The sequence below is a fragment of the Bos mutus genome, chromosome 8, assembly GCF_027580195.1.
Source record: "Bos mutus isolate GX-2022 chromosome 8, NWIPB_WYAK_1.1, whole genome shotgun sequence".
Taxonomy (NCBI): Eukaryota; Metazoa; Chordata; class Mammalia; order Artiodactyla; family Bovidae; genus Bos; species Bos mutus.
The window spans coordinates 47428341-47453643 of NC_091624.1; the positions used below are offsets into that span (position 1 = coordinate 47428341).

Genomic DNA, 25303 nt, shown 5'->3' on the forward strand with positions numbered 1-25303 from the left:
AAGTCTACAAACAATAAATGCTGGAGAGGGTGTGGAGAAAAGGGAACACTCTTGCACTGTTGGTGGGAATGTAAATTGATACAGCCACTATGGAAGACAGTATGGGAATTCCTTAAAAAACTAGGAATAAAACCACGATATGACCCAGCAATCCCATTCCTAGGCATATACGCTGAGGAAATGAAAATTGAAAGACACATATATCCCATTGTTCATTGCAGCACTATTTACAGTAGCTAGAACATGGAAGCAACCTAGATGTCCATCGACAGATGAATGGATAAAGAAGTTGTGGTACATATACACAATGGAATATTACTCAGCCATAAAAAGGAACACATTTGAGTCAGTTCTAATGAGGTGGGTGAACATAGAACCTATTATACAGAGTGAAGTGAGTCAGAAAGAGAAAGATAAATATCATATTCTAATGCATATATACAGAATCTAGAAAAATGGTACTGAAGAATTTCTTCAGGGCAGTGATGGAGAAACAGATATAGAGAATAGACTTATGGACATGTGAAGAGGGGAGGAAAGGGTGAAATGTATGGAAAGAGTAACATGGAAACTTACATTACTATACGCAAAATAGATAGCCAACAGGAACTTGATACAAACGGGGGTCTGTATCAACCTAGAGTGCTGGGATGGGGAGGGAGATGGGAGGGAAGTTCAAAATGGAGGAGATATATGTATACCTATGGCTGATTCATGTTGAGGTTTGACAGGAAACAGCAAAAGTCTATAAAGCAATTATCCTTCAGTAAAAAATAAATTAATTTAAAAAAACAGATGAACAAAAATTGACAGAAATTCGACAACCTAATGATTGACAACAAAGATATTTTAAACTCAATAAATGTAAAACAGAAACAGAAAAAAAATAAAATGTAAAAAATTGCTTTGCAAACCCTCAGAAGAAAGCAAACATGATTGTAATGGATGAGTGAGACTCAAAGTGGAATGAAGAGGGAGGCCAGTCTGGAGGCTGGAGTTGGGGTCCAGGAGAGCTGTGGCAAATATTGCTTGATGGTTTCTAAAATGCTTTACATTCTGCTGAGTCAGTGGCTTCCAGAGGACCCATCAGAATGTCATGCTTCATTCCTCAGTCATCATCTCCCAACCCTCCCGTGAATTTTCCCCCATGTCAGTCTTCCAAACCCACCCACCATTTTCCTAACAGGCTATATATACCCTTAGATGCCTCCATACACACTTCTCACAGGTTCATGCCTCTGTCTTGAACGCCCTTCTCTCTCCTTCTGGACCCAGAAAATTTCTGCTTATTCTTCAAGATTCATTAATTTTGAGTCTGTTAACAAGCACCTTTTGACCTGTATTGGATACTGGGTAGGGACAGAGCTGATAAGATACAGTCTCTGCCATTAAAGGATCAGGCATACAGGGCACACAGTACACAGATAATTGCAATAAACAGGGCACTGTTGTAATCAGAAACAGGTAAAAAGTGCCACAGGAAAACAGCAGAGAGAAATACACTGCCTTGGGTTGGGGGAGGTGGGGGAAGATCACAAAAGAGCTTTGACAGTTCAAATGGCATTTGCCCTACGAAGAATTTCCCAGCTTCCCTGACCTCATGGAACTTTGTTTTTTTTTCATGCATGATATTTAACACAGTGTACCAAATTAGATCAGTTCTTCTTACTCACCTGTGAGTTCCTCAACATTGTAGTCCTTCATGGAACCCTTCATTGTTCAGTCCATAGTATGTGTTCAATAATTTTCACTGGATGGATGGATGGGTGGATGGTGGATGGATAGATGACTGGCTTGAAAGTGGCTATTAATCCTCTAATTTAACACTTTCTATGGCAAGGAACTCATTGAACCTCAGCTACCAGTTTTCTCTGAAGTCTATAGAAGTAATAGACATGAATTAACAAGATTTTCTCACCGTTGGAAGTACTCCCAGAAAATGGAGGAAGTAACTTATCTTGGATGTTCTTTAATTCTTTCAAATCACTAAAATATCATTCAGATATTTTGTACTCTAATACATATTTTGACATTTGACATTTTAGGTAGACTTTATACTCAGCAAAATCAGCCATAGACAAAGATGTGATGTAGGTAAATTTTCTTTTCTTCATTTGACAATCTTCTTCCACTCCAGAACCTCAGAATTTCAAGGATGAAACTGGTCCTGACAATTCAGCCACACTAAGGTGTTAGGCTAGGTATGAATTCCCCTTCCAGGAGTGTTTGCATCTTGGATAAGGATGCCTTATCCTTATCCTTATTTTGGAAACGAAATTATTCAACCAACAAGTATTTTTCTGAGCACTTGTTATATACAATATCTTGTGCCAAATACATCAGGGACTACAGAGAGGATAAAAACATGTCCCAGTCTTCAATAGGTTAACAGTCTAGTTGACAAGAAAGTCACAGATCCATGAAATCTTGAAACCAATACAATAAAGAAGCCTCCAAGCTCTGGCTCCCTTGTTCTTCAATGGTCTCCCACAATTCCCCTCCCATCCTCCATTCCTGCCACATCTGTCTTTCCTCAAACACACCAAGCACACACCTGCTTTAGAGTTTTTGCACAAACTGTTCCATGTGCATGGAAACTCTTCCTGGAGAGATATTGCTCTCTCCTTCCGATCTAGGCTCAGATGCCACCTGGTCACACTATTTAAAATAGCAAATTCCACCCCCACACCCAGTACACCCTATCTCTCTCTTATCCTCTTGACTTTTCATCACAGCACTTAATACCAACTGTTAACATCATATAATTTTTTGTTTATTCCTTACTGACTATCTTCCTCCCTTTCCATTAGAATACAATTCTGTAAAGGCAGGGAGTTCTGCCTGTTCTGTTTACTGATACATCCTGGGCACCTAACATGGTCCCTGGAACATATTAGATGCACAGGTTGAATGAATGAAAAAACAAATGAGCAAATGAATGACTATGTTCCCCACTAGATACACTGGGGTGAAATCTACAAAAGCAATTCTACTCAGTTGCCTACACTTTCCTTATAAGATACCATAGTTTTACCCACCATATTTCATTAATTTCTTCTTAGTATGCGGCCAAAGGTATTGGCTTAATTCAATTATGAACCTTATGTCATAATTTCCTTAAATAGTAGAGCTATAGATGCTATAATAAATGATCTCTTCAAGGCTTAAAAAAAATCTATGAAGAACATTCTCATCTAATTTTGAATTTTAATGAATAGTTTTAATGATGACTAATTTTGATATTTATAGAAATTGAAATGCATTTCTTCTTTTATGAAAAATCTAGTATTTCAGGAATAACAAATTCTTGGAGAAAAAAATTCTAATGAGATCATTAAAACTGAAAGTGTTGTACCTACTTACCTAAGCCAAAACAGGCACAGCAACTGAATGGGCACCAAATATTAATAGTACCCTCCTTCTTTTGCCTGACTCTGCTGAGTTCCTCACTTGCTCTGATCTGCATAAAATTGTGAGAGGAGTATTACTAGTGACTAGGAGTTTCCCAGTACCTAAACGACAAAGAGAAAAACCTGCTTTCTAATATGTGTTACAAGCAAAGCTAATGTCCTAAATCCAGAAGGAATGTACCACTTAATTTTTTCAACAATAGATTTTAGATAACGTAAGGTACAAAATCCTCAGCATTATTTGCAAAAAAACCAAAAATGCAAAAGCATATTCCAATAGACCATTCTTTGTATTTATTTATTTTATTTTGTATTAGAGTATAACTGATTAACATTGTTGTGATAGATTCAGGTGAACCAATGGACAATTCTTACATTGAATCTCATAAGAGCTCAGAGCATAACACTAAATTTTTAACTCAATGAGAGCATTCCTGTTGGGAGCAGAGGTGATCTGGCCCAGGTATGCTGCTTCCTGATACTACAACAACCACAGGCACAGAGATTAGAGCCCTTAGAAGAGGAACGGAGGGCTTGCCTGTTCATCTCTACAGCATCACGTCTTAGGTGAGGCCTGGGCAAGTGTACAGATACAGGTCACTTCAAGACTGAATTCGCTGACAAGTGCCTGAAGTGCCAGTAGTCTTTGATGTTGATTATCCATACACTTTCAACACCAGATGTGCAGGAAGTGAGGTTGACATTCTGTTATCAATTTTTTCAGAACATGACTTGTATATCTGCCATCCCATTTCTGCTCAAAGATAAGCTGCAAGGGTTCCTGCAGGCAACAGCAGTATTTCCCTCAAAACGGAGTTTGAATCCACTCACATACTTCGACACTCTTTTAAAGACCCTGAGTGTTTCACCATATTGCAGACGATTTGGTCCAAGACTTTTCTTAGGACAAGCATAACCGATCAACCATTTCAACTATTGAAAAAAAAAAAGCAACAAAATGAAACACCCTCCTTATGGCCCCCATTTAAATAATACCTGGTGTGCTTGTCAGGAGTTAGCTGCAAAAATAAAATGGTTTTTAAAATGCTCCTTTGTACCAGAAGGAGTTGCCTTCTTGGTTAAGGTTATCTGATATTATCAACTTAAATGCTGGAGAGCATCTGTCAAATGCAGCGATTTTTAGCTCTGACAGAGTTGACGCTAAGCTGCTCTTTCTAACAATAATTAGTCAGCAGGTTCAGCTGCTTCTTTTATAGTATTGTTTATTGCAAAACATTACAAAAACATTGACAAAACTCAAAATAAAAGAAAGAAAAATCCACCCAAAATTCTGCCATCCTACAAACCAAACTGTTTACATTTTTTTTTTCATGCTCCCTTTCAGTCCCTGTCCATATGCAGACAGAATTTTTACAGTTGTAATCATAGCACAGATACAATCTTGTAGTCAGGTTTGCCTCAATTAGAGTTCTTAAAGCATTTTTCCAGTTCACTCTCTCATCTTCATTTCTACTACTAGGAACACTTCACCCCCACCATTCTTGGCGACTTCCATGGGATCTTAAGTGTTGAGGAAGGCTGAAAAAGAATAATTCACAGAATTGGGGGAAAGGATTAAGTTTCCACTTGTAAAGAATGGAGTCTCTAGAATTAAACTCATGTGGAAAGGATTTATTTCTTTCCCACTTTGTTACCATAGCTGGAAACCTTTATGAAAGTAGCTACATTTCCCCACCATCAAGCATGCTTTTGTTATCTTCATAAAGAGCCCTCACAGGTATTTCCTCTTTACCTAGTTTGTTTTTAAGGCCTGCTCAGTATTCAGGATATAGGCATATTTAGGCATCTTTTCTTCCATCTGCTATAACAATTTATGTAACTTGGAATTTTTTAAGTGTGGCTACTACTTCGTGGTATATCCATGTGAACGTGAAGTGGTATTCTCAGTTGTCAAAATGTTGGATACCTGGATGCATCTTTTTACATGTTAACTTGTATTCTTCAGTTTCTGGCTTCCATACCAGACTGTACATCAGACTCCTCCGGGGTAGGGAGCCCGTAAAAAAAAAAAAAATATATATATATATACACACACATATATATATATGTATATATATACACATATATACACATGTATATATATATATATGCACACATACACACACTCCAGGGTTCACCCTTGCTCAGATGAAGCAGAATCTTTGGTGCTGTCTATGGACTCATGTTTGTAACACTGTACATTCAAAATGTCATAAAGTCTCTTTCTTGATAACAGCTCTGACTGTTAGTTTGTGGATTTTTAGGGGATGGAAAAGAAAAGAACTGTAAGGATTTGGAGAAGGAATGAAAGAAGCATGTGGCCCGTAGCTTTGTTTAAATGGCCTTTGAGTTTTGAGTTAGGCAGCCCCAAAATGTGAATCATCTGCTCTGATAACCTGGTGAGTGGGTGAAGCCTCCATCCTCAATACACAATCCTGGAGGGTGAGATGGCCACAAAGGTGGGGGGCATGTCTGGTAGAGATAATGCTGAGGCAGTGTGTAGTAAAACTTTTTTTTTAAATGAGAATGCTTTGACCCTGGAAAACTCTCACTTTTATTAATAATTCTATGTTCTATATTGTTTCAACTTTTATAAGCATGGATTTATGCATTATTGGCTAATTTCCAATTTACTAACGAGGGGCAATTTTGTCCCCTGGGGGATATTTAGCAATGCCTTGAGTTATTTTTGGTTGTCATAGCTGGGAGAAGAGAGTACCACTGGCATCTAGTGGGTAGAGGCCAGGATGCTGCTGAACATCTTACAGTGGCACAGGACAGCCCCTGCTCCCCAACAATTATCCATCCCCAAATGTCAACAGTGCTGAGGCTGAGCCCCATGCTGCAGCACATAGTGTTAAGCAATGAACAGCATGAAGGAAATAAACCGGAGAAGCTCATAAAAAAAGCCAAATCGGGAGAGGCCTTATAGTTTATGCCAAGGATCTTTTTTTTTTTACCGTGGATGATGGAGAGCCAATGAAAGGAAATTACCTGATCAAATCTGGATTTTAAATATATCACTCTGAAGGGTAAATCAGAGGAGGCCATTACTAGAGGCAGAGAAAGCCCTTAGGATGCTATTGGAAAAGCCCAGAGAGGAATGTGAGAGCCTGGACAAGATAGTGCCAGAGGGATCAAGAGGGAGAATAAAGTCAACCAACACATCTTGAGGATGCAAAAGTCAGCAAATCTTGGGAACTGCATGGATATGGGAAGGGCAGGGAGGACTCCAGGGTAACTCCCAGGTTTCTAGTTATGATTATTGGATGGATGATGGTTAGATACAGAAAGAGATTTATGGAGGAAAAAAATAATATAGCTAGATAAAAGTTTCACAAAGTCTCAGTTATTCTCTGGAGGAGATAAAATAAATAACAGAAGCTACTCATTCAACAAATATTTTAATAGCAATTATCTGTAGAAAATAATTTATACATAGAGCTGGTTAGCTCCTTATGCAAGCAAGCTATTAGACTGAGACTTGGTCTTTCAATTTAAGAAAAAAATATGTGATATTATTTTGAGGAAGTGTCTAAGAGACCCGATGGTTCTGTAATTTTGGGAGATGAAGGGTTTCCCTTTTTAAATCTAGAGTCAACCACACTTAGAGATCATCTTGAGGAAACCATACCTGTGGAGTTAATTGAGGTAAATAAGTTGGCAAGGACTTCAGCCAACTACTCAAGCAAGATCAAAATAATTCTGGCAGCAGAAATTGTCTTCTGGAGCTCTCTTCAGCCTTGAAAGACTAGGTTTTTAGGGTTGATGAAAATAATGGGTTCTTGCTATGGAGAATACTAGGGACAACAAAATGCAGAGAGGCAAAGTAGTAATTGAAATGATATGTTTAGTAATCAATCCATGCACACGATTCTGAATTTCTTCATCCTGAAGTGATACCAAAGAAGATCAAGTTCCCAAATGTGCTATGTTGGTATCCCTGTGGTCAAGCCCTGAATATTCCAGAATAGTTTAAGTTTTGGAAAGGACATTTTGTTTTTTAAAAGAACTGCAACTTAACGAGTCTTTAGATAACTCGATCTCAGTTATATTTGAGATGACATCTTGATAATATGGCCTAGAGCTTTTCGTTTCTCTCTGATCTCTCTTATAAAGCAAGAAATAAAAGATCTTGTTCTTGAATAGTCCAGCAACATAGCAGTATCACCACAATTTGTTAATATTATGAATAGTTAGTCATGAAGACTTCCCGAATAAAATATGTGCCATAAATTCTTTGTTATCATACATTTATTTTTTCGCTTCAGTTTAACTTCATTCCTAAAAATCTCCCTGATTGAGTTACGTTTAGGGACAGTTGCAAGGACATTTTGAAAAGTTCAGATTAAGTTTAAGAGAAAAATATTTACTTTCAACCAGTCTAAAACATCCAAGTCAAGGCTGTAGATAAGCCCTGAAGATCTAATTCTTCAATCATCAATAATGCTGCCTCTGGTTGGAAAAGTAAGTGAAAGTCCACAGATATATCCCACAGCCTGCCATTTACCATTATTGGAACTATGATTATAAATGAGTTTGACCAGATATTTTCCTCTTTGATTCAGACAGTTTATTCTTGGAGAAGTGCCTTAAAAGGAAGAATCAGACAATTGTAGGGTTCTGATGGATGTAGCTCTGATGGACCTGCTGCCAATCCTGGCATTCACATCCCCTGAAATTATGTCAGCTAATGAATACTTAGAAAACATAAAGTTCAGAAGGCTGTCAAATCACTGTACAATTTGAAGTACCAGTGTGCATGCTGTAGGAAAAAATGTACATATTAAAACCTTGATCAGCCTTGTGAGGACCTGGAGTAGTAAAATTCCATATAGTCTATGAATGCCATTTTTATTCAGTAAATGCCCCCCAGGTACTGACAACCATGAGAAAAGTTTTCACAACAATATATTTCATCTATCCAACAATCCTTTGAAATAGTCATTATAGTGTCTCATTTAGAGTTGAAGAAAGAGACTTAAAGTTCAAAGTCATCTTTCTAATAATTGGTGAAGCCACGATTTAATCCAGGTCTTCTGATAATAAATCTACCTTTTTGCCATTACACCACTCTATCTCATATAAACCCTAAAAGCACAGTAGTATAAGTTCATCATTTCTCTTTTCCCTTCCCAATTTAGCTCCTTCTGTTAGAAACTCACCATCTCTCTGTCTCCTTCCCTTAAGGCCAATCAACTGTCAATCCTCCTATTTTTGAGGGCTCCTAAATTACCTTCAAAACTCTTGCTATTCAGTGTGGTTATGAACCAGCATCACTGGCACCACCCAGGATCTTATTGTAAAACACAGCACTCCAGACCCACCTGAACCTACTGAACCTGCATTTTTATAAGATCCCTAGAGAATTCATGTACATGTTGAGGTTTGAAAAGCACGTCTCTCATCTAAGTGAGAGGCTCCTCTCCATCCCTACTACCGCCATCATTTACCAGCCTCTCAGTGCCTCTGACCCAGAGTGTTTACCAATCCCCTAACGACTCTCTTCCCTCTTTTGGTCTCACCCTAATCCCTCACTACCCAATTCCTATTCATAAACACACTGACTTTCCTAAAGAAAAGATTGAGTCACTCTCCCCAACTCTCAACTCAAAACTTTCACCTGCTCCTCAGGGCCAGTGAAAAATAACAATATAAGTATATCCCTTGTGCCATATATTTCATAAGACCTTTAACTAACTGGTTCACTCCTTACATCAACCCTGTGAAACTGATATATTATTAGCTGCATTTCAGAGATGAGAAGACTGAGTGAGGTTAAGTAACTTGGCAAAGGTCACGAGGCCGGTAAATGGTAGAACCAGTATTAAGTCTTCAACAAACTCCTTAGCTTGGCCTCAAATGTCCTCCACAGTCACATGAAAAAGGAACGGAATATATACAATATTACTCAGCCATAAAAAGCGATGAATTTGAGTCAGTTATAGTGATGTGGATGGACCTATAGCCTGTTATACAGAGTAAAGTAAGAAAGAGAAATATCATATATTAATGCATATGTAAGAAATCTAGAAAAATGGTACTGATAAACCTATCTGCAAGGAAGGAATGGAGACGCAGACATAGAAATTAGTCCACATAGTCCACATATATAGTCCACACAGACTTGTGGACACAGCTGAGGAAGGAGAGGGTAAGACAAACTGAGAGAGTAGCAGCGACATATATACACTACCATATGTGAAACAGACAGCTATTGCCAAGCTGCTGTGTAACACAGGGAGCCCAGCTTGGTGCTCTGTGAGGACCTAGATGGGTGTGACGGTGGTGGTGAGGGGAATGAGAGGGAGGCTCAAAAGGGAGAGGACACACACGTGCACATGGTTATGACTGATTTGAGCTGTTGTACCACAGAAACCAACACGACATTGTAAAACAATTATTCTCCAATTAAAAATATTTTTTAATTTTTTTAAAAAGGAAGGGAGGGTCTTGGTCCAAGTATCCTTTTGCCAGGAACTTGGCTAAGAATTTCCTCTGGATTATACAACTTAAACCTCACAACAACCCTGTAGCAGGGTTTTGATGCTATTATTTCAATTTTTACAGGTCAAACTAGTAAAGAGAAACCTGAACCAAAGTTCAGTTAACTCCAAGCCAATATTATTACCACTATATAGCACTACTGTTCCTTCCACTTAGAAGGTGTTCCCTGCATCCCTGAAGGCCCGAATTGCCGGGAGCCGGCATATTGCATATTGCATATTGAGTGCATATTGCATATTGAGTGCAGCACTTTCCACAGCATCATCTTTCAGGATCTGGAATAGCTCAACTGGAATTCTATCACTGCCAGGAGCCAGCGTGAGGAACTCCACCCATGACAAAGGTCATGAGGAAGGAGGCTCGGCATACGCAAAGGCGGGATCGAGCCTCAGGAGTCCCCCTGGAAATTCTCGAGCATCTACCCCCAAAACCAGAGTCTGCCTACTTTCTGCTTTGTGCTTTCACCTACACCTCTGACTTTATGGGGGGCTGTCCCCCACTACCTCTATCTGAAAAAAGAGTTAGCTTACAGCTCCAGTTAATAATTCCTGGGTGTGACAGTGTTTAACCTACAAACTCCTTTGGAAATCCTCTAGCCTGCCTGAATAGGTTTTTCTGGCCACATGTGATTGTTCAGAGCCTCCCAACTGTGAGAGGCAGGAGATGTTCTAAACTATCTAAGCACAGATTCTTCTGAGTAGTTAAAAGATTGATTAGAAATTGTATTGGTGAAGGGTTTTTCACTTATTGGGCCAATGTTTGCTGCTAAGTCTCCATACCCCTTACCTACTGTGTCCTTGGCAGTGTATTGATTGATATAATGGGTTTATAGAAATGTAAGTAGTAGCCTCAATGTTTGTAACCTTGGACCCTTGAGTTAATTCTTTTCTTGATTGAGCCACCTCACCTTTGCCCTATAGGAATGCAGCTTTGTCCAATGCTTTTTTGGAGGCTGGTGCCTGACTTTGGAATAATCACCTTTAGAGAAAAATAAGTTTCTTAAAATGTTAACAGGCCTCCTGGCCAGAAGATGATGTAAATCACCTGAACTTTTGCATATGATAAGTTTGAAAGCCGCTTCGATTAGAACCAGGAACTGCTGTCCTTGCATGACTCCACCCCTTCCCCCATTATCCTCTATACACAACTTAAGGTATAAAAACTACTTTGGAAAATAAAGTGCGGGCCTTGTTCACCGAAACTTGGTCTCCCCATGTCGTTCTTTCTCTTACCTTCTGGCTGAATTATTCAGCCTCTTTTCTCCACTGAATTTCCTCACTGAGCTATCCTTATTTCAGCCTCTTTTCTTCACTGAATTTTCCTACTGAGCTATCCTCATTCTATTACTCTTTATATCTTTGATAAATATTTAAATAAATAGGTCGCCTATGCCGTCTCTCCTTCAAATACCCTGGATCAGCCGGGGCTGGACCCCGGCACCGAATTTTACTGCCTTTTAAGGCCAGTACAAATTTTAGGCACAAATTTTCTTATTTTCCTCTACTCTTTCCCTCTTCTGAAATTTTAATAGCGCTTTACCTCCAATTTTCTTTTGGCATGACTTCTATCTTCTGTTATGGCTATTATGGTTATTTCTGTATGTGTGTAAATACATACATGTATGAACTGTGATTCAGTAACTGTGATTATTGTTCCCAAACTGTCCAAAGATTGATCTAAGGAAAAAAATGAAATTAGAGCTCTTATTTAATGACAATTTAACATGAATTCATGAAGAGGAAAAAATACAAGTATAATAATTGAGACTTGAAACAAGAATTATTATCCTGGATATGACAGAATTTGAGAAACAGACAAAAGTTAACATTTACCACTTAATTTCTTCCTATCAAATCAAGAAAAACCCTGTTATGAGTTGATTTTCCTGTAAGATGTTTTCTAGATTTTTCCACCAGCTCATTACTTATTTTTCTGTCACTTTGCTTACATCTTTCATTCTAGTTTATTTTCTTGACAGCCATTATCTGTTACAAATAATCATTTCATATGGCTCCATTTTTATAATAGTTCCAAAATTACCTCAATATAATTCCAACCTTTTCTCACTACCTGGCATACATCATCCCACAAATAGCCCACTTTAAATTAAATGGAATATAAAGGGAAAGAAGAGAACACTTGGCTTAAATATTATTTTAAGGACTCCTACTGTGATAATTCCTATAACATTAATAATCTATTGGCAAGTAAGTTTCATAGTTTATCAGTCCACTGATTTCCCAAGGCACATGTCACATACTATATTGTCAGCCAAATAATAAAATTTATAAATTTTACTATTCATTATTATTATTATTACTGATCCCTAGAAAAGAGCTTTATAATCTATCAGCTCAGTTCAGTCGCTCAGTCGTGTCTGACTCTTTGCGACCCCATGAACTGCGCACGCCAGGCATCCCTGTCCGTCACCAACTCCCGGCATTGACTCAAACTCCTGTCCATCGAGTCGGTGATGCCATCCAGCCATCTCATCCTCTGTCATCCCCTTCTCCTCCTGCCCCCAATCCCTCCCAGCATCAGGGTCTTTTCCAATGAGTCAACTCTTCGCATGAGGTGGCCAAAGTACTGGAGTTTCAGCTGTAGCATCAGTCCTTCCAAAGAACACCCAGGACTGATCTCCTTTAGAATGGACTGGTTGGATCTCCTTGCAGTCCAAGGGACTCTCAAGAGTCTTCTCCAACACCACAGTTCAAAAGCATCAATTCTTCCACACTCAGCTTTCTTCACAGTCCAATTCTCACATCCATACATGACCACTGGAAAAACCATAGCCTTGACTAGACAGATCTTTGTTGGCAAAGTAATATCTCTGCTGTTGAATATGCTATTTAGGTTGGTCATAACTTTTCTTCCAAGGAGTAAGCGTCTTTTAATTTCAAGGCTTCAATCACCATCTGCAGTGATCTTGGAGCCCCAAAAAATAAAGTCTGACACTGTTTCCACTGTTTGCCCATCTATTTCCCATGAAGTGATGGGACCAGACGCCATGATCTTCATTTTCTGAATGTTGAGCTTTAAGCCAACTTCTTCACTCTCCTCTTTCACTTTCATCAAGAGGCTTTTGAGTTCCTCTTCACTTTCTGCCATAAGGGTGGTGTCATCTGCATATCTGAGGTTATTGATATTTCTTCTGGCAATCTTGATTCCAGCTTGTGCTTCTTCCAGCCCAGCGTTTCTCATGATGTACTCTGCATAGAAGTTAAATAAGCAGGGTGACAACATACAGCCTTGATGTACTCCTTTTCCTATTTGGAACCAGTCTGTTGTTCCATGGCCAGTTCGAACTGTTGCTTCCTGACCTGCATACAGGTTTCTCAGGAGGCAGGTCAGGTGGTCTGGTATTCCCATCCCTTTCAGAATTTTCCACAGTTTATTGTGATCCACACAGTCAAAGGCTTTGGCATAGTCAATAAAGCAGAAGTAGCTGTTTTTCTGGAACTCTCTTCCTTTCTCCACGATCCAGCGGATGTTGGCAATTTGATGTCTGGTTCCTCTGCCTTTTATAAAACCAGCTTGAACATCTGGAAGTTCACGGTTCATGTATTGCTGAAGCCTGGCTTGGAGAATTTTGAGCATTACTTTACTAGCGTGTGAGATGAGTGCAATTGTGTGGTAGTTTGAGCATTCTTTGGCATTGCCTTTCTTTGGGATTGGAATGAAAACTGACCTTTTCCAGCCCTGTGGCCACCGCTGAGTTTTCCAAATTTGCTGGCATACTGAGTGCAGCACTTTCACAGCGTCATCTTCCAGGATTTGAAATAGCTCACCTGGAATTCCATCACCTCCACTAGCTTTGTTCGTAGTGATGGTTTCTAAGGCCCACTTGACTTCACATTCCAGGAAGTCTGGCTCTAGGTGAGTGATCACACCATTGTGATTATCTTGGTCGTGAAGATCTTTTTTATACAGTTCTTCTGTGTTTTCTTGCCGCCTCCTCTTAATATCTTCTGCTTCTTAATATCTTGTTAGGTCCATACCATTTCTGTCCTTTGTCGAGCCTATCTTTGCATGAAATGTTCCCTTGGTATATCTAATTTTCTTGAAGAGATCTCTAGTCTTTCCCATTCTGTTGTTTTCCTCTATTTCTTTGCATTGATCGCTGAGGAAGGCTTTCTTATCTCTCCTTGCTATTCTTTGGAACTCTACATTCAGATGCTTATATCTTTCCTTTTCTCCTTTGCTTTTCGCTCCTCTTCTTTTCACAACTATTTGTAAGGCCTCCGCAGACAGCCATTTTGCTCTTTTGCATTTCTTTTCCATGGGGATGCTCTTGATCCCTGTCTCCTGTACAGTGTCACGAACCTCCGTCCATAGTACATCAGGCACTCTATCTATCAGATCTAGTCCCTTAAATCTATTTCTCACTTCCACTGTATAATCATAAGGGATTTGATTTAGGCCATACCTGAATGGCATAGTGGTTTTCCCTACTTTCTTCAATTTCAGTCTGAATTTGGCAATAAGGAGTTCATGATATGAGCCATAGTCAGCTCCCGGTCTTGTTTTTGCAGACTGTATAGAGCTTCTCCATCTTTGGCTGCAAAGAATATAATCAATCTGATTTCGGTGTTGACCTTCTGGTGATTTCCATGTGTAGAGTCTTCTCTTGTGTTGGTGGAATAGGGTGTTTGCTATGAATAGTGCGTTCTCTTGAAAAATTCTATTAGCCTTTGCCCTGCTTCATTCCATACTCCAAGGCCAAATCTGCCTGTTACTCCAGGTGTTTCTTGACTTTCTACTTTTGCATTCCAGTCCCCTATAATGAAAAGGACATCTTTTTGGGGTGTTAGTTCTAAAAGGTCTTGTAGGTCTTTATAGAACCATTCAACTTCAGCTTCTTCAGCGTAAAGAGTTGGGACAGCTTCAAAGTTACTATGTGACTTTGGTTAGGTCATTCAACTACTTTGACCTCCAATTTCCTCTTCATCATAAGGAAGGGAATGTATTCATTTGCTAAACAAGTATTTATATGCACATATACAAATACTACGCCGGGTGCTGGAAAATTCTGCAATGAACAGAAGACTTGAGGTACCTTCTCTCATGGAATGTATAGTCTAGTGCTGTTAAATTATATAAATTCAAAAAATATGTAAACTCCAAGGCACTTTTGAGTTTATAGCAATGTAAGTATAATGAGACTTCCACTTAGTTTCAATTCTCTTCTGAATCAAATATAAGAACAATTTATGTGTGAAGTTTGTTTTGGACTTTTGGACATTTGTTTGACTTCAATAATTTGCACTTTGTCCTACAGGGTATTCCTTGGAAACCAGTGGGAGATGCTCTATCCAGAAAGGATTCAGGTCAAAATCTGCATACTGTATCCCCCTCTCTTTTAAAAAAATTGAATTGATTTATTTTCTTGGCTGTGTCATGTCATGCAGGCTTAATTGCTCTGGGGCATGTGGGGTCTTGGTCCCCCCACCAGGAATCAAATCCCCACTCCCTGAATTGCAAGGCAAATTCTTTACCAGTGGACCACAAGGGAAGACCATATCCCCATTTAAAAGTGAATCCTAAAACATTTTTGGAAATACATTTTAGATCTCTGCTTTCTGAAGCACATTAGAAAGAAGAATTATTATAATAGTGCTCACTGACCTTTAATTTAGATGTGGGAGTCATCAGCATCAGTCAAAGAGGAAATGAAAGTTTTCTTGGTTGTGGCCAATATGAAAATACTTAGTGAACTATAAAATTGTATTTAGCTATAGATTATAAGATTCAGACTGAAATTGAAGAAAGTAGGGAAAACCACTACGCCATTCAGGTATGGCCTAAATCAAATCCCTTATGATTATACAGTGGAAGTGAGAAATAGATTTAAGGGACTAGATCTGATAGATAGAGTGCCTGATGTACTATGGACGGAGGTTCGTGACACTGTACAGGAGACAGGGATCAAGAGCATCCCCATGGAAAAGAAATGCAAAAGAGCAAAATGGCTGTCTGCGGAGGCCTTACAAATAGTTGTGAAAAGAAGAGGAGCAAAAAGCAAAGGAGAAAAGGAAAGATATAAGCATCTGAATGTAGAGTTCCAAAGAATAGCAAGGAGAGATAAGAAAGCCTTCCTCAGCGATCAATGCAAAGAAATAGAGGAAAACAACAGAATGGGAAAGACTAGAGATCTCTTCAAGAAAATTAGAGATACCAAGCGAACATTTCATGCAAAGATGGGCTCAATAAAGGACAGAAATGGTAGGAACCTAACAGAAGCAGAAGATATCAAGAAGAGATGGCAAGAATACACAGAAGAACTGTACAAAAAAAGATCTTCATGACCCAGATAATCGCGATGGTGTGATCATTCACCTAGGGCCAGACATCCTGGAATGTGAAGTCAAGTGGGCCTTAGAAACCATCACTACGAACAAAGCTAGTGGAGGTGATGGAATTCCAGGTGAGCTATTTCAAATCCTGGAAGATGACGCTGTGAAAGTGCTGCACTCAGTATGCCAGCAAATTTGGAAAACTCAGCGGCGGCCACAGGGCTGGAAAAGGTCAGTTTTCATTCCAATCCCAAAGAAAGGCAATGCCAAAGAATGCTCAAACTACCACACAATTGCACTCATCTCACACGCTAGTAAAGTAATGCTCAAAATTCTCCAAGCCAGGCTTCAGCAATACATGAACCGTGAACTTCCAGATGTTCAAGCTGGTTTTATAAAAGGCAAAGGAACCAGACATCAAATTGCCAACATCCGCTGGATCGTGGAGAAAGGAAGAGAGTTCCAGAAAAACAGCTACTTCTGCTTTATCGACTATGCCAAAGCCTTTGACTGTGTGGATCACAAAAAACTGTGGAAAATTCTGAAAGGGATGGGAATACCAGACCACCTGACCTGCCTCCTGAGAAACCTGTATGCAGGTCAGGAAGCAACAGTTCGAACTGGCCATGGAACAACAGACTGGTTCCAAATAGGAAAAGGAGTACATCAAGGCTGTATGTTGTCACCCTGCTTATTTAACTTCTATGCAGAGTACATCATGAGAAACGCTGGGCTGGAAGAAGCACAAGCTGGAATCAAGATTGCCAGAAGAAATATCAATAACCTCAGATATGCAGATGACACCACCCTTATGGCAGAAAGTGAAGAGGAACTCAAAAGCCTCTTGATGAAAGTGAAAGAGGAGAGTGAAGAAGTTGGCTTAAAGCTCAACATTCAGAAAATGAAGATCATGGCGTCTGGTCCCATCACTTCATGGGAAATAGATGGGCAAACAGTGGAAACAGTGTCAGACTTTACTTTTTGGGGCTCCAAGATCACTGCAGATGGTGACTGCAGCCATGAAATTAAAAGACGCTTACTCCTTGGAAGGAAAGTTATGACCAACCTGGATAGCATATTCAAAAGCAGAGACATTACTTTGCCAACAAAGATCTGTCTAGTCAAGGCTATGGTTTTTCCAGTGGTCATATATGGATGTGAGAGTTGGACTGTGAAGAAAGCTGAGTGTGGAAGAATTGATGCTTTTGAACTGTGGTGTTGGAGAAGACTCTTGAGAGTCCCTTGGACTGCAAGGAGATCCAACCAGTCCATTCTGAAGGAGATCAGCCCTGGGTGTTCTTTGGAAGGACTGATGCTACAGCTGAAACTCCAGTACTTTGGCCACCTCATGCGAAGAGTTGACTCATTGGAAAAGACTCTGATGCTGGGAGGGATTGGGGGCAGGAGGAGAAGGGGATGACAGAGGATGAGATGGCTGGATGGCATCACTGACTCGATGGACATGAGTTTGAGTGAACCCCGGGAGTTGGTGATGGACAGGGAGGCCTGGTGTGCTGCAATTCATGCAGTTGCAAAAGTCCGACACTACTGAGTAACTGAATGAACTGAAATGCACTTGGAACTTTAGTCTATAACCCCTGGTTTGGTATCATTTCTGCTGATTTCAACATAAGTAAATGCAGATGTTGAGGTGGAGATGAAATGAATGAAAAGTGAAAATAAAACAGAAGCCTTGACTATTGGAAAACATCTCATCAGAAGCCAAAAATAAAAATATCTATAAGATTGGGAAGTTAGTGTTAGTCGCTTAATTGTGTCCGACTCTTTGCAACTCCATGGACTGTAGCCCACCAGGCTCCTCTGTACACGGAATTCTCCACGTGAGGACACTGGAGTGGGTAGCCATTCCCTTCTCCAGGGGATCTTCCTGATTCAGGGCTTGAGCCTGGGTCTCCCTCATTGCAGGCAGATTCTTTACCATCTGAGCTACCTGGAAAGCCCAAAGATTGGGAAGGGAGTATACCAAAAAATTTTTTAATTAAAAACTCTTCCAAGAATAAACAAACAAAACTCCCACTTTGTCTGATTGATGGCCACAACAACAATTACAGAGGTTTAGGAAAAAGAAAAACAAAACAGTTTTTAATAGTAGAAAATTAGCCCTTTTAAGGAAAGCAAAGAAACACACAAAACAGAGCAGGTTAGCTATAAATTGAAAACTAGACCAAATATAATTTGAAAAATACTTTGAAAAGGACTCCGAAGGCAATAAAATACTTTTAATACAAATTTTTAAGTGAGCTGAAGACTCTGTAACAAGTTAATGATCAGTGTCTAAAAGAGGTACACTCAAGGAAAAAGATCAGATAGCAATTGAGTAAATGAATCACTCTTCTCGGTCTTTGTGGGGAAAAAAATGGCTAGAGGGGAGATTCATGCATTATAAATGTGTTTTGTAACATACAAATCAGGTCTACTGTAGCAAATAGTGATATTTCTTATTAAAATGCTGGTAAACATCATCAAGTATCATAATACAGTAGATTATGTCTAGGTATACATTTCTGACTACTATTGTTAAAAAAATAAAATAGAACTGGGCTAGAACAAGAAAAAACAAAAGAGGAACTAATGGTCAAGGAGATTATGGAATTAACATATATGATCAAGGCAGAATTTATGCTCTTGAAATTTGTATTTAACCTAGGAATTACACAATCTCTTTGGGCAATCTATTCCAGTACATGAATGTGGCTACCATTTTACTAAACCCTTAATCATAGCACTGTGCTAATCACTTTATCTCATTATCTCATTTAAACTTCAAAATAATATGAGGAATTTGGTGTTATTATCCCTGCAGATAAACATACTGAGGTTTAGATAGGTTAAGTAGTTAGATCTACATAACACAGCAAATAAATGCCTGGATACGAGCTGGTCAGCTTCTATACCAAGATTTACCACCACGTCACACTGCTTTACTCTTACCCATTCTTTCTTTGTTTCCCTCTTTGAATGTAGCTGAATTGGTTTGCCCAGATCTCACCATGGTATAACACATTAAACAGCCAGGTTTCCAAATACATGCACGAGGGACCTTGTCATATTTGACTTTGTGTCTCCAAAGCCTAACTATCACTTAGCACAAGGTAAATGTTCAGTAGGTGCTTGATAAATTGAAATGAGTTGGATAAATATAATGAATATTGTAGTACCACAGCAAATTTCCAACAAGAAATACAGTTGATTATGTCTAGGTATACAAAGCCTATACGTTAAAAATTGAGATTTAATGCAACAGATAAAGGTTAGACTTTCCTACATATCAACACGTTGGCTCTGACATAAAGAAATAGCCACTGTAGTTATAGGTATCTGTCAGTGGATCACAGAAAATCAGTGCATTAGGCAGACTTTCACGATGCAAACAATAAGATTGACATTGGCTACTGGGAAAAAAAAGAGAGAGAGAGAGAATTCATCGAAAACTACTGGGTACTTCATAGAATCAACAAAAAGACTGAAGAACTAAGGTCAAAATACATGTAAAAAACAGGAAAATACAGGTAACCAGAACCACCAACAAGTTCATATGCCAGGAATAGCCTGGTTAGGCGCTCAGTCATCACCACTGAACTTTGGGTGGCAGGGCTGGACTGCCACCACCTACAGCTTAGGGACTCCACTAAAACTGCTGACACAACCATCACCGGGTACAACGGCCACCACCTCCACCACCACCACAAGACATTTTAAACTGTCCATTTCTTTAGGTAATTCACCACAGATTGAGATTCTTGAGCAGGAGAATATGGCTAAAGTTAGCAAGCTTTTTTTTTTTCTTCCTGCAAGACAGAAGAAAATAAATGACATTGTTGGCCTCCACATGGTGGACCCTGCTTCTCCCCAAGTCTACACAAGATTCCACAAACACAGAAAGTGAATTTGAATGCTAGGTGACAAAGAAAAGATATGTATTTACTATAGAACTACAATCTGAGAACCTTCTAGCTAAGGGGGTACTAAGTCATTTTATTCTCACAATTACTCTATAAAGTAGATTCAGTTCAGTTCAGTAGCTCAGTTGTGTCTGACTCTTTGCGACCCCATGAATTGAAGCATGCCAGGCCTCCCTGTCCATCACCAACTCCCAGAGTTCACTCAAACTCATGTCCATCGAGTCAGCGATGCCACCCAGCCATCTCATCCTCTGTCGTCCCCCTCTCCTCCTGCCCCCAATCCCTCCCAGCATCAGAGTCTTTTCCAGTGAGTCAACTCTTCGCATGAGGTGGCCAAAGTACAGGAGTTTCAGCTTTAGCGTCATTCCTTCCAAAGAAATCCCAGGGCTGATCACCTTCAGAATGGACTGGTTGGATCTCCTTGCAGTCCAAGGGACTCTCAAGAGTCTTCTCCAACACCACAGTTTAAAAGCATCAATTCTTTGGTGCTCAGCTTTCTTCACAGTCCAAGTCTTACATCCATACATGACCACTGGAAAAACCATAGCCTTGACTAGACAGACCTTTGTTGGCAAAGTAATGTCTCTGCTTTTGAATATGCTACCTAGGTTGCTCATAACTTTCCTTCCAAGGAGTAAGTGTCTTTTAATTTCATGGCTGCAGTCACCATCTGCAGTGATTTTGGAGCTCCAAAAAATAAAGTCTGACATTGTTTCCCCATCTATTTCCCATGAAGTAATGGGACCAGATGCCATGATCTTTGTTTTCTGAATGTCGAGCTTTAAGCCAACGTTTTCACTCTCCTCTTTCACTTTCATCAAGAGGTTTTTTAGTTCCTCTTCACTTTCTGCCGTAAGGGTGGTGTCATCTGCATATCTGAGGTTATTGATATTTCTCCCGGCAATCTTGATTCCAGCTTGTGCTTCTTCCAGCCCAGCGTTTCTCATGATGTACTCTGCGTAGAAGTTAAATAAGCAGGGTGACTATATACAGCCTTGATGTACTCCTTTTCCTGTTTGGAACCAGTCTGTTGTTCCATGCCCAGTTCGGACTGTTGCTTCCTGACTTCATACAGGTTTCTCAAGAGGCAGGTCAGGTGGTCTGGTATTCCCGTCTCTTTCAGAATTTTCCACAGTTTATTGTGATCCACACAGTCAAAGGCTTTGGCATAGTCAATAAAGCAGAAATAGATGTTTTTCTGGAACTCTTTTGCTTTTTGGATGATCCAGCAGATGTTGGCAATTTGATCCCTGATTCCTCTGCCTTTTCTAAAACCAGCTTGAACATCTGGACATTCACGGTTTACATATTGCTGAAGCCTGGCTTGGAGAATTTTGAGCATTACTTACTATGATTATACTCATTTTATGGATCCAGAAAGTGAGGCAGAGAGGTCACCTAATTGGCCCAAGGACAGTAGGAAAGCAGCAGGGCCAAGGCTGGAATCAGGCAGGCTGGCTACAGAACCTGCCCTCTTCACCACCTCCCTTTGACAGGATTTCCAGCAAATCTTACTGGACGGCTGACTTATACCATTTATTTCCTTGATCAGATCAGCCACTACAGAGAATTAGCATTTTACACATGAAGCATAGTAATTTTGTCACAATTCCAACACTTCTACTTGCACACCTCTATCAACCCTTATGGATCAAGCCTATTTATCGGGGAAAAAAGACAACGGAAACAATGTTGAAAAGAGAAATCATCACAGAAAGAACAAGTGAACAGAGTGATGGGTCCCTCACTAGCTCTGGCTGACCGTGAGCTTTTGATGGATCTCAATCTGCTGCACTTGAACTATACAGTTAAAAGGACCAACCAGTCAGCCAACCACATCTGCGAGTTCTGTACCCTCAGATACAACCATCTTTGGATCACAAATATTCAAAAAAAAATTCCAGAAAGTTCCAAAAGGCAAAATTTGAATTTGCTGCACATCAACAACTATTTACATAGCATTGACTTTGTATTTACAACTATTTACTCAATTTATGTGGTATTAGGTAAAAGTAAGTAACCTAAAGATGATTTAAAGTATATGGGAGGATATGCAAAAGTTAAATGCAAATAATAAACCATTTTCTATAAGGGACTTGAGCATCCACAGATTTTGATGTTCATGGGGAGGGGGCTCCTGGAACCAATCCCCGCTGATACTGTGAGACGACTGCATGACCTTAGTGCTTTGTGCTATAATGAATGTACATGCATTTTGTTCCATTGCACTCTGTCCCCTGGGCGTCCTTGCCCTCAACCTGTTCATTTCAGGGCCAGGAAATCTTGGGGTCATCATGCCCACAACTTCCAGGCAAATCTCAGCTTCTGAATTGGCTAGATTCTTTCAGAAAATGGCCATTCTCAGTTTAAAGAGCAAAAGTTTTCTGCCCATGATTCCTCTCCATTAATATTACATATATAAAGCAAGGCTCAAACAGGAAAACAGAATTACTCTAAGTACTTAAAGAAGAGGGAAGGCAATGCAGTGAATTGGTTACAAAAGTGACAGATGAGTCAATTCGCCAGAGGACAGTGAAACAACACAGAGCTTAGCAACAAAGGGAAGACACTCCCACTTCTAGACTGGAGGAACAAAGAAAACAGGTGGTGACACCGGAGCCCAGGGTGGAGGGTCCATTGCAGGCATGTCTGTTGAGAGCTAGAGTCACAGAGAAGCTGCAGTTACTACTGTAAAGGCTGCCCATGGTAGAAAGGGGGAGAAACATCCCCTTTTCTCCTTTCCTCTTCTTTTCCAGCCTCCTGTCAGTGTCTCCCATGCCTGACTTCTGTACCCCGGTTGATGGAGGAGTCTGAGAAAGGTGCCTGCGGAATCAGGCCCCTTGGGACACAGAGTAGATCAGGGCAAGGACAAGGAATGGGTCTGAGAGCAAACAGATCTTAGAGAGTACATGCCTCATTACCTAAATTACATGTTAGAGAATTATTTAATTTTTAGACTAAGTGAATTCACATGCATTAAAGAAGACATGTATATTTTAACATAAAAATATTTCTGAGATAATTCTCACTATTTTGAATCAACATTGTTTAGGAGTGGTCCTAAATGAGGTATATCTATGTATTTATTGTAATTTATTATATAATGGTAGTATATTTGTGCTTAAGCTGGTTTTTTAATGAACTATATATAATCCATTAAATTATATAGCATCACTTCTTATTAACTAACATATTTGATAACATTTCTTTCCACTTTGCTGTTTATTTTTTCTAATATCTTATTATGAAAATTTTTAAACATAGAGAAAAGTTGAAAGAATTCTATGGTGAACATATATATATTATATATATATATATAATATATATATATACCCACTGACTAGATTTTACAATTAACATATTGTTGTATTTGCTTTATCACATAGTTATTCAACTATATTATATTTCCACCTGCTCATCATTCCATATTAATTTTTAATGCATTTTGAGATAACCTGCAATATCAGAACACTTTCCCCCAAAACACTTTTGCATATATGCAATTAACTGGATTTTAGCATTTGTTTATAGCGGTTTTTGAGATAAATTTATGTACAGTTAAATTCATGAATACTGTGATAGCTGATGAGTTTAACAAATGCATACCTGTATAAATCACTAGAAATCTCCCTCTTGTTCTTTCCCTGTCAATCTCAGCCCATACTTCACCAGAGGCAAACACTATTCTGATTTTTTCAACATATATTATATATGGTATATATTATATTGTGTATATTATATATTCAATATATATTATGATGGTTCTAGAATTTTATATAAATGGAAACATAAACTTTTTATTCTTTTGTATACTTCTTTCACTCTGTATAGTTTTTTAGAGTTTGGGGGGTTTGTTTTTAGATTGTTTTCATGTTGTGTATAAGAGTAATTTGCCATTTTTAGTGCTGAGTAGTATTCATTGTTTAAATAGACCATAGTACCTTTATTCATTCTCATGTAGATGGACTCCTAGGTTGTTTGAAGTTTTTATTTATTATGAACAACGCTGTACATTAACCTTGTGCACGTGCTTTCATGATATTTCTCATTTTTCTCAGTTAAATACTTAACAGTGAAATTGCTGGGCATAAAGAAGTGTCTACTTAACTATTTAAAAAATTTTCAGACTATTTTCCAAAGCGATGAAGCCATTTCACACACCAACCTATCAACCATGAAAATGTCCTAGTGGCTCTACATCCTCTTCAAATTGAAGACTTTTTAATTTTATTCATTCTAGTGGGTATTAAATGTTACCTCATTGTGGTTTTAAGTTGTACTTTCCTGATGACTAATGATGTTGAGCATATTTTCATGTTCTTATTACTGGCCATTTGTGTATCTTCCTTTGTGAAATATCTGTTCAAATCTTTTGCTCATTTTTATTAGGTTGCTTTTCTTCTTTATTATTATGATGTTTTTTACAAGATCCAAGTTAAAAGAACCCTTTCAAGTACAAAAAGCAAGATACATGAACTGTTCTGCCTAAGTCACATTTTCAGTTGTTATATTAGTACTTAGATTAATTTTTTTAACTTTTAATTTTCCACTGAAAAAACTGAAACCCAATTTTTCACTAAATTCTTTATAAAATAGACAAATTAAAAATGCCTCCTTATGTTGAACCATAGATACAGAATATATGCAGTTGGTATACACAAATGTTGAATTCCTAGGTAAATGTAAAATCCCCTGGTCTACTTAAACATTTCTATAAAACAAAACATACCACTTCCCCATATTCTAAATCAGTGGTTATAATCTGACAGCCATTTTTTTCCCCTAGGTTCTCTCAACTTCAGAGTTCAAACTCCAGGTCTTTTCACTTATTTTCTAGGCAAGATTATGGTCTTCTGTCTTCTAGGGAACAAGTTTTGACCAGCCTTAGATGTGAATCAGCTCTCCTTACCAATCTTCTAGCTATGCGTAAATCATTTCTCTTGGGATTTCCCCAATGGTCCAGTGGTTAAAGAATCAGTCCTGCAATTCAGGGGACATAGGTTCAATCCCTGGTTGGGGAACTAAGATCCCACATGCTATGGAGCAGCTAAGCCTGCCAGCTGCAACTACTGAGCCCAGGTGCTCTGGAACCCATGTGACACAACTAGAGGGTCCATGTGTTGCAACAAAAGATGCCACATGATGCAACAAAGATCCTGCATGCTGAAAC

General features: G+C 39.0%; 2 long non-coding RNA genes across 3 annotated transcripts in view; both read right to left on the reverse strand.

Moving 5' to 3' along the window:
• The window catches only part of LOC138988884 (uncharacterized), a 486353-nt gene that overhangs the window by 394870 nt on the left and 66180 nt on the right, over positions 1 to 25303 (reverse strand). The gene's annotated exons all lie outside the window — the stretch shown is intronic.
• Positions 3847 to 25303, reverse strand: part of LOC138988885 (uncharacterized) — a 54666-nt gene continuing 33209 nt past the window's right edge. The window contains exon 3 of the long non-coding RNA XR_011465112.1: positions 3847 to 4949. This is a non-coding gene — a long non-coding RNA (uncharacterized lncRNA). The remainder of the gene's footprint in view (positions 4950 to 25303) is intronic.